This window comes from Haliotis rufescens, unplaced genomic scaffold (genome assembly GCF_023055435.1).
Source record: "Haliotis rufescens isolate VD_foot unplaced genomic scaffold, xgHalRufe1.0.p SCAF_7, whole genome shotgun sequence".
Taxonomy (NCBI): domain Eukaryota; kingdom Metazoa; phylum Mollusca; class Gastropoda; order Lepetellida; family Haliotidae; genus Haliotis; species Haliotis rufescens.
The window spans coordinates 10,851,330-10,865,028 of record NW_025964361.1 but is presented as its reverse complement, the minus strand read 5'-3'; the positions used below and the strand labels follow the sequence as shown (position 1 = coordinate 10,865,028).

The following is a 13,699-nucleotide window of genomic DNA, read 5'->3' as shown; positions in this document are numbered from 1 at the left end:
GTAGCTGGCTGAACTGAAGGCTGGATGTGGGGTGTGGGATGACCTTATCAGACAACCCACAAACTGATCACACTTGGGTCGTAGTACTGGGTGGGGTAGCTGGCTGAACTGAAGGCTGGATGTGGGGTGTGGGATGACCTTATCAGACAACCCACAAACTGATCACACTTGGGTCGTAGTACTGGGTGGGGTAGCTGGCTGAACTGAAGGCTGGATGTGGGGTGTGGGATGACCTTATCAGACAACCCACAAACTGATCACACTTGGGTCGTAGTACTGGGAGGGGTAGCTGGCTGAACTGAAGGCTGGATGTGGGGTGTGGGATGACCTTATCAGACAACCCACAGACTGATCACGCTTGGGTCGTAGTACTGGGTGGGGTAGCTGGCTGAACTGAAGGCTGGATGCCAAGAGTGGGTAGGGGTAGGGTGCCTAGTTGAGGAGGATGGTTGCTTGTCAAGGGTCTGGTGAGTAGTTGAGGTTTTGGGTGGCTAGTTGAAAGAGTGTTAGTTTATGCCACTGTCAGCAATAATAGAGATCACACCAAGATGGCCTCTGCTTGAAAGCTAGAGCAACAAGCCTATACCATTGGGCAAATCAGCATTCAGTTAACATTACTTTGGTAGGTAATGATGTGCCACTTATTTCACATGCTTGTGCAAACACTAGTCGACCAAAAGTTCTAGAATTTTGCATAGTTTTAGCAACTCAGATCTTAAATGTAAAATTTACACTTGCAATCCGTCTAGGTTGAGAAGCTAAAACCAGGGATCCGGAAACGGTCATATAATGACCGGTATATATATATTTCCGGTATCACAAACTTGGTAAAAAAAAGTATGAAATTTGATATAAAACATCACTAGACATGATAGTTTACCATTTAAAATGTATTTCCTGCTCTCCATGGCATTGTTTTATATGCAGAGATTAAGATTACTGTGTGTATTTTCTCGTAAACTGAGCCAGAAATAGCAATCAGCTGTGCACACGTTTCCTCCCAATCTACAGGTGATTCAGTTAAAATGACCCAACAATACAACTTCAAAGAATTTTGATGCAATGGTCAGTAGAAATTGTATCTGAAATTATTATTTTATCAGGAATAATATATTCCAATACCGTGTTATTTTAGTTGCAGCTTCCACCATATATACTTAAAATTATAAGAACCATAAGCATTGCACTTTGGTACAAATGGTATGCAGGATATTTGTTGACATTTGGAACGATTTTGACCAGTCACCGTAGGGACTTCCCGCGCTACATGTATTTCGATTGCGGAAACGTTATGTTGACATTTAATAGTCAAACTGCCTCAAATATGACTTTTAGTGAGTCATGGTACGGCATTTATGATATTTGTATCCATTCTCTTGCAACTAGAGTTCGTTTCAAGGCGTCAATAGCAGTAATCTGACCACGGTTGCTGTAAATAACGGTGAGTTGTGCGATCTACCGATCACTTCGCCAAACTTATTGTAAACATTTTTATAATTATTGAATGAAATTTTGAATATAACAAGTATTTGTCACAGAGTGACGAAATATCCCCCGCCATATACACCATAGTACCAAATATGAAGACAATCCAGCGATTAGTTCTTGAGATATTGTGGCAACACCGTTTTCCAACTCCAAAAACAGATTTGCCTGCTGTGACCTTGAAAATGGGATCAAGGTCACCAAATCTGACAGGTGTATGCGGTGTCTGTATATACACTATAGTTCCAAATATGAAGACAATCCAGCGATTAGTTCTTGAGATATCGCGGCAACACCGTTTTCTAACTCCAAAAGCAGATTTGCCTGCTGTGACCTTGAAAATGGGGTCAAGGTCACCAAAACCGACTGGTGTCTGCGGTGTCTGTATATACACCATAGTTCCAAATATGAAGACAATCGAGAGGTTTAGTTCTTGAGATATCGCGGCAACACCATTTTCCAACTCTAAAAGCAGATTTGCCTGCTGTGACCTTGAAAATGGGATCAAGGTCACCAAAACCGACTGGTGTCTGCGGTGTCTGTATATACACCATAGTTCCAAATATGAAGACAATCCAGTGTTTAGTTCTTGAGATATCGCGGCAACACCGTTTTCCAACTCTAAAAGCAGATTTGTCTGCTGTGACCTTGAAAATGGGATCAAGGTCACCAAAACCAACTGGTGTCTGCGGAGTCTGTATATACACCATAGTTCCAAATATGAAGACAATCCAGTGTTTAGTTCTTGAGATATCGCGGCAACAAACAGGTGGGACGTACGGACGGACGTACGGACGGTCGTGAATACTATATCCCCCGCTTCGCGCTTTCGCGCGGCGGGGGATAATCAATCAAATATATTGCAAACATTAGTCCAGATAAGCAATGAACAATTTTTTTGTTACCAGATAATATTATAATAGGATTAAATTGCGTACTTCGGATTTGTTGACTGGTATTTCCGGTGTCGCCTGATCGAATGTTAGTAAATTTTGGGAGCCATGCTTTACTGCGCGCTATAACCACTGCGCGCTATAACCGAAGCGCGCAATAACCGAAGCGTGCAATAACTGTAAGTAACAACTTGTAACATGTGTGAAAAGTCGTACTAAAATACGCTATTTGAAGGGGGCTTGGCACAAATGCAAATGTCCGATTTGGATTCTAAATTTTCCGGACCTATTGCAAACTATGCAAAATTATTTTGGTTTAACAGATCTTGAAGCAGAGATGTATCTTCTTGGAGTGAATGATCTGAAAAGCTTAACTTGATAATTCCTTGCCTTTGGTAAAAGTTTTCAAGCTGAGATGTCTACATCTGCATTAGGATCCCGTGGATGACCCGTTAATATTGATCAGTAAATTTACTGTAACAGTCTCAAACTTTGCTTGATGACATCATCAATGACCTCATGACCTACTGGTCAATGGGACACAATGTTCTCACTCACTCGCTCACATTTGCTTCTAACCTTCTTGCTTTATTGCCCCCACCGACCTTGTGTTCTCTTGAGTGATAAATGTTTCATAATCAGCATCTCAATCATGACAGTCAGCGTTGCTTATGATTGCTTTGTGTGAAGGATCCCTCCTGAGGCCACCTTTATTACAAGGATCGATTTCTTACAAGTGGAGCAAAATGAGGATAAATTTGACACATCCCTGTTGACTTAACGAAAGGTTCTTTCAGACCAAAGACTGGGGTTCAGAAATGTCATGCCGTTTGCAACTCTTGTCTTGATGCAGAGAAGCAACCCGATGCATCTCATAGTATTCACAATAATAACAGTAAATGTGAGATCTGTCCAGTGTAAATATGAGATCTGCCTGATGCAGAGAAGCAACACACTGCATCTCATGGTGTAAATATGAGATCTGTCCAGTGTAAATATGAGATCTGCCTGATGCAGAGAAGCAACACACTGCATCTCATGGTGTAAATATGAGATCTGCCTGATGCAGAGAAGCAACACACTAAATCTCATGGTGTAAATATGAGATCTGTCCAGTGTAAATATGAGATCTGCCTGATGCAGAGAAGCAACACACTACATCTCATGGTGTAAATGTGAGATCTGTCCAGTGTAAATATGAGATCTGCCTGATGCAGAGAAGCAACACACTGCATCTCATGGTGTAAATATGAGATCTGTCCAGTGTAAATATGAGATCTGCCTGATGCAGAGAAGCAGCACGCTGCATCTCATGGTGTAAATATGAGATCTGCCTGATGCAGAGAAGCAACACACTGCATCTCATGGTGTAAATATGAGATCTGCCTGATACATAGAAGCAGCACGCTGCATCTCATGGTGTAAATATGAGATCTGCCTGATGCAGAGAAGCAACACACTGCATCTCATGGTGTAAATATGAGATCTGCCTGATGCATAGAAGCAGCACGCTGCATCTCATGGTGTAAATATGAGATCTGCCTGATACATAGAAGCAGCACGCTGCATCTCATGGTGTAAATATGAGATCTGCCTGATGCAGAGAAGCAACACACTGCATCTCATAGTGTAAATATGAGATCTGCCTGATGCATAGAAGCAGCACGCTGCATCTCATGGTGTAAATATGAGATCTGCCTGATGCAGAGAAGCAACACACTGCATCTCATGGTGTAAATATGAGATCTGCCTGATGCATAGAAGCAGCACGCTGCATCTCATGGTGTAAATATGAGATCTGCCTGATGCAGAGAAGCAACACACTGCATCTCATGGTGTAAATATGAGATCTGCCTGATGCATAGAAGCAGCACGCTGCATCTCATGGTGTAAATATGAGATCTGCCTGATGCATAGAAGCAAGACACTGCATCTCATGGTGTAAATATGAGATCTGCCTGATGCATAGAAGCAACACGCTGCATCTCATGGTGTAAATATGAGATCTGCCTGATGCAGAGAAGCAACACACTGCATCTCATGGTGTAAATATGAGATCTGCCTGATGCATAGAAGCAACATGCTGCATCTCATGGTGTAAATATGAGATCTGCCTGATGCAGAGAAGCAACACACTGCATCTCATGGTGTAAATATGAGATCTGCCTGATGCATAGAAGCAGCACGCTGCATCTCATGGTGTAAATATGAGATCTGCCTGATGCATAGAAGCAGCACGCTGCATCTCATGGTGTAAATATGAGATCTGCCTGATGCATAGAAGCAGCACGCTGCATCTCATGGTGTAAATATGAGATCTGCCTGATGCAGAGAAGCAACACACTGCATCTCATGGTGTAAATATGAGATCTGCCTGATGCATAGAAGCAGCACGCTGCATCTCATGGTGTAAATATGAGATCTGCCTGATGCATAGAAGCAGCACGCTGCATCTCATGGTGTAAATATGAGATCTGCCTGATGCATAGAAGCAGCACGCTGCATCTCATGGTGTAAATATGAGATCTGCCTGATGCAGAGAAGCAACACACTGCATCTCATGGTGTAAATATGAGATCTGCCTGATGCATAGAAGCAGCACGCTGCATCTCATGGTGTAAATATGAGATCTGCCTGATGCATAGAAGCAGCACGCTGCATCTCATGGTGTAAATATGAGATCTGCCTGATGCAGAGAAGCAACACACTGCATCTCATGGTGTAAATATGAGATCTGCCTGATGCATAGAAGCAGCACGCTGCATCTCATGGTGTAAATGTGAGATCTGCCCAATGCAGAGAAGCAACACACTGCATCTCATGGTGTAAATATGGAATCTGCCTGATGCAGAGAAGCAACACACTGCATCTCATGGTGTAAACGTGAGATCTGTCCGGTGTAAATATGAGATCTGCCTGATGCAGAGAAGCAACACACTGCATCTCATGGTGTAAATGTGAGATCTGCCCAATGCAGAGAAGCAACACACTGCATCTCATGGTGTAAATATGGAATCTGCCTCATGCAGAGAAGCAACACACTGCATCTCATGGTGTAAACGTGAGATCTGTCCAGTGTAAATATGAGATCTGCCTGATGCAGAGAAGCAACACACTGCATCTCATGGTGTAAATATGAGATCTGTCCGGTGTAAATATGAGATCTGCCTGATGCAGAGAAGCAACACACTGCATCTCATGGTGTAAATATGAGATCTGCCCAATGCAGAGAAGCAACACACTGCACCTAATGGTGTAAATATGGAATCTGAACGAAAAGAAAGCAAACAGAAGTCTGAAGGTTGTTCCATCACCAAGTAGACCGGTCAGTTGTGTGTTGCTGCCTTGATGACTACAACTAATTATAAGTTATAGAGATCCAAGCTTCCAAGTTCCAGGGAGCCTTGGACATTGACCACTCATAACAAGAGTCATCAGAAGAGGACAAATCCTTCTGGCCCCCACAATAGCAAAGTCACCACTTCAGCCCCTGAGTGATACATATACCAACTTTGGATGACAAATCTTTCACAGTTTTTTAGTTATATTCCGGAAACAAAACATGGATGGACAGACCAGATGATGGCAATATCTCCCAGTATATAAACAACCCAGCCTCCATTTCTGAGCCATATGGGTCCCTGGGCTTATATAGTTCTGATATTTGCCATTGTCAAAGGGAATGGATCACTTCACCAATGTATTCACATTCACAATGATAACATAGAGCAAAACCAGCTTAAAAATGGCAAATTTCTACCGGTCCTTATGATACCTGAACTATTGCGCAGTTTGGCAAGGACTACAGGACTAGTGCCAATTTCTAACTCTGACTTGCCTATCTGATATTGACTAGGGTTTCTAACAGAATAAAATCAGGAAAAAGTGTATTGCTTGCTGGCTAGTGCAAGACAGGGCTGCATGAATATTGTAATTTTGATGTTCATCTATGAAATTTCCATGTATACATTTACCTGGGCCTTTAGGATGGCCCAGTGGTTAAAGTGCTGCCTTATCAAATCTAAAAATTGGGGTTTGATTCTCGCCATGGGTACAGTGTGTGCAGTCAATTCCTGGTTATAGCATTACTGGAATATTGCGAACTGTGGAACAAAACCTTATTCCCCTCCAAGAGTCACAGAAAACCAGTGACAAAAAAATATTTTACAATTGTTTGCATAATCAATATATTTTGAGATCAAGCAAACCTCCCCAAAAGACCTTAAATAGAATAAAACATATTCCAATCCTTTTTGTGTCAACAAACGCATCTGAATAAAATTTCATCAGGTGAGGAAACCCATATTTTTTTCATCCTCAACATTTGAAAAATCAATACTAGATGAAAGATGTCCAATTTTGTCAAAGGTTTAAGTGAACTTTAACATTTCTGGTAAACATTTAATTTGAAGAAGCACTTGAAATAGAAAGAGTATTAAGTCAGCTGCACTGGTGCAAGTTAAATACAGGTGTAATTATACTTCAAGAGATGTCACAATAAAGCTTATCAAAGAGCTGTTTGAAGTTCTTGTCAAATGATCAAATCAGCTTCAGTGCAGCTTCATTGATTTTGTGACTATCAGTGCGAGGAGATTACAAGGCATTCCAGGGGCATTCATCAACCTTTCCTGACAAGGTTTACAGTAAAAACACCAGTTGCACATATTCCTCTCCACACGCCTCGATACCAGGTGTTCTGATATCAATGAAAATGTAAGGTTCACCAAAGACAAGTTAAGTTAGCCATGCATGTATATTTCTGTCTTTGAAGATGTTGTTAGTTCTGTGGGAGAGATCAAATATTTGGCATTCACGCATCACTTAATATTTCCTTGTCATGCATCTTTCGTTTGTTCAGAAATGGAGCAAATTAATTTCTACCAGTTAAAGTGCATCAGACTGCAATGGGACTGGGTCATTGTAAGATTGAAAAATACCCTTAGCCTCGTATTTCTAATACTGGTCAATCACGTTTATAGGTAATAGCTCGCTTGACCCATAAACTTATGGAGTTATCATTGCCAGTATTTTTTACATTAACAACTCCAACACCCATGTTTGATGGTATCATAATTATGCTTGGACCTTAAGTTCGCAGTGTTTCGGCAACTGTTTTCAGTCTAATAAACGTTTGCACAATGTTTTGTAAATGTTTTGGTAATTTTCAAATATAAACTTTCTTTTGCCAAGCAGTTAATAATGTCAGCTTATCCACTCTGACAATAAATGGTCAATACTGATGAGAACTGGGACTAACTCTATTTATTGATTACAATAACTGATGAAAGATGAGAGGTTCAGGCTTTTGTGTCTGTTTCTTCTGCTTTAACTTCCAGAGCATGCCTTAAGATCCACTGTCCATATTGATTAATTTCTACCATGGAAATCAACACGAGAATGTAAATAGCTGGATAGAACTTGATACAGATAGATAAATGGGTGTAAACTCGTAAAACTCTGCAGGAATGCTGTACAGATCGAACATTCGGCAAAGAAAAAGAAGCGGTGGAATGTCAGATGTCGATAAAACATAGAATATACATAAACGTCAATACAACTCTTACACATTGTACTAGATCATGCATTCTGCAATCACAAGAGTTATAATACACTTATACAGCCGGTTATCTGAATAACAAAAACTATCAACTGATTACAAAAATATGTATTTCTTATCAATTAAACCAATTACAGTGAAATGATAATTGTTTGGATCTTGTTCTTTTTCAAACGCTTCCTTTCTGATGATCATGTACGAAATGTCCACATATAATAGCAAAAGTTCCCCAGTTCCAAATACATTTTTAAGATCTTTAGGGTATTACCCCTGTGACTGCATACTAGAAACTTGTATTTTGACCTATTTCAAGGGATTCATCTGGGTTGTTATAGTAACTTCCAATACGAACCTAATTCCATAAATAATTGTTGTAAACCCCAGGATCTCTGATTATGAAGTATTTGCTAAACAAATATAACAGAAGAGAACCCATTCATTTCTATACCCCATTTTCCCTGAGGGTGCAAAATGGAATGTTAATGTGTCAGATTACTGGAGGTATGATTGAACATGTAAGGAGCTCAGGTAAGGCATCACCAACCCTTGTGGGTCCCTGCAACTCTGTGTTTGCTAAACGTACATAAAGGTACACCTCTTCCTTATCCAGCGGCACCAGCTGTTTGTTTTACCACACCAAACAGAAGCAGAGCAAGGAGACAATTTACACAGCATGCAAGTAAACACAATGCATGTAAACATTGTGCAATGCATGTAGACACCCATGCATGTAAACACACAATGCATGTAAACACACAATGCATGTAAACACACAATGCATGTAAACGCACAATGCATGTAAACGCACAATGCATGTAAACACAATGCATGTAAACACACAATGCATGTAAACACACAATGCATGTAAACACACAATGCATGTAAACACACAATGCATGTAAACACAATGCATGTAAACACACAATGCATGTAAACACCCATGCATGTAAACACACAATGCATGTAAACACACAATGCATGTAAACACAATGCATGTAAACACACAATGCATGTAAACACACAATGCATGAAAACAGACAATGCATGTAAACACAATGCATGTAAACACACAATGCACGTAAACACCCATGCATGTAAACACAATGCATGTAAACACACAATGCATGTAAACACACAATGCATGTAAACACACAATACATGTAAACACCCATGCATGTAAACACACAGTGCATGTAAACACACAATGCATGTAAACACAATGCATGTAAACACACAATGCATGTAAACACACAATGCATCTAAACACAATGCATGTAATCACCCAATGCATGTAAACACAGTACATGTAAACACACAATGCATGAAAACACACAATGCATGTAAACACAATGCATGTAAACACCCAATGCATGTAAACACAATGCATGTAAACACAATGCATGTAAACACCCATGCATGTAAACACACAATGCATGTAAACACCCATGCATGTAAACACACATGCATGTAAACATACAATGCATGTAAACACAATGCATGTAAACATACAATGCATGTAAACACAATGCATGTAAACACAATGCATGTAAACACAATGCATGTAAACACCCATGCATGTAAACACACAATGCATGTAAACACCCATGCATGTAAACACACAATGCATGTAAACATACAATGCATGTAAACACAATGCATGTAAACATACAATGCATGTAAACACACAATGCATGTAAACACACAATGCATGTAAACACACAATGCATGTAAACATACAATGCATGTAAACACCCATGCATGTAAACATACAATGCATGTAAACACACAATGCACGTAAACACAATGCATGTAAACATACAATGCATGTAAACACACAATGCATGTAAACACAATGCATGTAAACACACAATGCATGTAAACACACAATGCATGTAAACACACAATGCATGTAAACACAATGCATGTAAACATACAATGCATGTAAACACACAATGCATGTAAACACACAATGCATGTAAACACAATGCATGCAAACACACAGTGCATGTAAATACAGTGCATGTTAACACACAATGCATGTAAACACACAATGCATGTAAACACAATGCATGTAAACACCCATGTATGTAAACACACAATGCATAAAACACACAATGCATGTAAACACACAATGCATGTAAACACCCATGCATGTAAACACAATGCATGTAAACACAATGCATGTAAACACCCATGCATGTAAACACACAATGCATAAAACACACAATGCATGTAAACACACAATGCATGTAAACACCCATGCATGTAAACACACAATGCATGTAAACACACAATGCATGTAAACACACAATGCACGTAAACACAAAATGCATGTAAACACCCATGCATGTAAACACACAATGCATGTAAACACACAAAGCATGTAAACACAATGCATGTAAACACAATGCATGTGAACACTAAATGATTGTAAAGGCATCGTGGACATGTAAACACCCATGCATGTAAACAAACAATGCATGTAAACACACAATGCATGTAAACACCCATGCATGTAAACACACAATGCATGTAAACACACAATGCATGTAAACACACAATGCACGTAAACACAAAATGCATGTAAACACCCATGCATGTAAACACACAATGCATGTAAACACACAATGCATGTAAACACAAAATGCATGTAAACACCCATGCATGTAAACACACAATGCATTAAAACACACAAAGCATGTAAACACAATGCATGTAAACACAATGCATGTGAACACAGCATGATTGTAAAGGCATCGTGGACATGTAAACACATGCATGTCAACATAACATAACATACTGCTACATGCACTGTGGAGATTGTCCTGATGTGTTTTACTGACAACTATCAAAATATTGTTCTAAATCTTATCATAAAAATATTTGAATACAGCTAAGTGTGAAATACAAACTTGCAGTATTTTTAATAACTCAGAGACAGTGCAATACAGGATAAATATTGCTGCTTTCAAACATTTACTGACTTGAAAACAATTGAACACCCATTTGGATTGATTTTTCTAAATAATGTTACAACTGTCTACTAGCTCAAGGTCCCAAACATTACTGCCTATCGACTTTAAGGACCATCCTCATCAATGTCCCTTCTCCACAACATATAACCTCACAAATACAAGTGTTGATTTTAACCTGTAGAGATGACCTGAGCTTCATAATAAACCTTAACTGCCACTTGTGCCTATAGTATTGTAGGTATCTTCCTATCTCATAGTAACCTTTTCAGAGGTACTACTTTCAAGTGAGACCTGCTCAGAGGTTTTACATTTGAATTGTGAGACCTAGGTTTCACAGTTGGACTGTAATAACAGCCTTTAATATGTTTAATATTCTGACTGTTAAAGGTCACCATTTGTTTCACATGATAATTCAGTGACATGAATCGAACCTGCAACCTGACATATCATGTTTAGTATTTGTAACCCACTGATCCAATGGGGCAGGTGATGAGAGGGTGTTCAGTCTTAAGTGTCATAACTTCAGTTGTCTGCTTGCTGCACATGGTCTTTCTCGTGACTCGGTTTTGGTTGAAAATGTAAAACCCAGATCTCAGGAAAAGCCCTTGCCTCAAGGTGTTACATTTTCAAACAAAACCTCAGAGTTGTGTTTTAACTGTAACTTAACTCTGCACTCGTGGCAACATATTCAAATAAGTTCTGGGAGAACAATTCTTTATCTGAAATGCCTTATTTTTCATTTGCTTACCCCGCCCATCTACAGGCCAGAATTTGTCACCAAATATGTGCAAACCAAGGAATATATAACTCTCAGGCCTTGGCTTCAATTGAACAATACCTCCTGGGCCCAAACTTCTTCCTCCTACAGTTGAAAAAAATGAAATATCAGTGTATGAACCTGAAACCCTGGGTAATTAGGGCATCGTTAATTACTACCTGATCAATAAGTATATGATATATACACCTACCAGGAGAAATCTTGACATTTTATTTGCAAATTTTGAGGAATTTGTCATTATTGATAAAACCCCTTCTGCTCCTATGCTAGCTAGATACTGTGCTAAGAGAATCAATTTGTAGTCAATTAACTAGGCCAAGACCTGCTTTTACCATGCTGGAAAACATTTCTTTAAAATTAATAAATACATTATATTAGATAAGAAATATTTAAACACAGAAAGCTGGGGTAAGTGTTAATAACATCTGTACATATAAAAAGTGATTCTTTAATTAGGGCCTTTGCTTGAGAGAGGAAAGGCCGTGGTTTGATCACATGTGTGATACCAAAAGATGTCAAAAGATGGTACTTGTTGTTTCCCTGCCTGGCACTTGGCATAAAACAAGGTCGGCTCAGAGTCAGTTTTCTGTGTCTCAGTGGGGTGGTCATGTTAAACTGCATGGTATCTCATTGGGCTATCACTATAAAACTGACATCAGTACCAGTACAGACATTCACACACACATACCCATACATGCACACGCACCCAAAAGTCCGCCCGCCCCCCCCCCCCCCCACCCCACCCCCCCACCTGCCCGCACACACGCACACCGCTATATAAGTGTCAAAGCACTAGATTTCAACAATATTTGATTTCTGTTTGCAATCATAAAGACATAACCTGGAACTGCTTATATCAATGTTTTGTGTATCATTATGACACGCTATTTGGTGTGTTTCTCATCTTACACCATCATAAATTATCATCCTGCTCAACAATATTTGAACAGCATTGTTATTTTATTGCGCTCTGGAAAGAAATGAACGAATTTCCTGTTTCATACAATGAAAATCCTTGCTGTGTTTTATCAAAGGGTGTTCAAAGAGGGAAAAGTAACTGCCAATAGCTTGGTTCTGCAAATTGTTTTTTCCCATATTTTAAGCTGTCAACACTGATACATCAAAAGTTGCACTACAGAATTTGGCACAGTAACAATGACATCTATGAATTTATGAGCACATGTACGTTTTGAAACTGACATAACGAGTGAGTGAGTTAGTGGGTGAGTGAGTGAGTTTGGTTTCAATTCAATGCCACTTTAAACAGTATTTCAGTTATATTACTGCATGTCAGCTTGAGGACGTAGTGATGCAGATCTTAGACGTTTACCACTTTTATGAAACCAATAAGCACCGGGTATGGTGCTGTAAACCAAGAAACAGGTCAAACCAGACTGAGATTCAACGCCATGATCACAGGTTCCTGGCATGCCTAGGGGACACAACTCTGCACAGCAATCATAATTCTGGAGGTTCAAATTATGAATTATTTTTTCATAAACAACAGTTGTACTCCTAACCAAAAGTAGTTCTTGTCTGTAAAAAAATTATTTTAATCTTATTCCAACCACCCACTCCCTCTGAAGCAGAGAGATGGGAAACTGACGCCAAACTGATGGCCTCTTATGAACATATTCTGCATCTGCTTCATCAAGTTTGTTTTGTTTGTTTCCAGATGAAGTCCAAGGAATCTATATAGTGGCAGTGGAACACCTCATGACAGAGATGGTCACTAGCAAATCAAGGTGACAATATCATTGTTTTCTCACATATTTCATACTTAAACTACTTGGCCAGATTCTTGTCAAACCCAATGCTTGACGTAAACGATAAAATGAGAATCAGAGGACACATTGTGTGACTTGGATAATGAGTGTCATTGTACCCAAAATACAAGGGTTGGCGTTCACTGTTCATGCTATCAATCACTGGTTTGACTGGCCCAGGCTTGTCTGTATACTGCTCTCCATAACAAAGTTGGAATATTTTAGATAGCTTAGCATCACCACAG

General features: G+C 39.5%; 1 protein-coding gene across 1 annotated transcript in view; it reads left to right on the top strand.

Moving 5' to 3' along the window:
- LOC124114671 overlaps positions 1-13,699 on the top strand; it is a 78,363-nt gene that overhangs the window by 51,052 nt on the left and 13,612 nt on the right. The window contains exon 2 of the mRNA XM_046475350.2: positions 13,364-13,433. The gene's annotated coding sequence lies outside the window, so the exon portion shown is untranslated. The remainder of the gene's footprint in view (positions 1-13,363; positions 13,434-13,699) is intronic.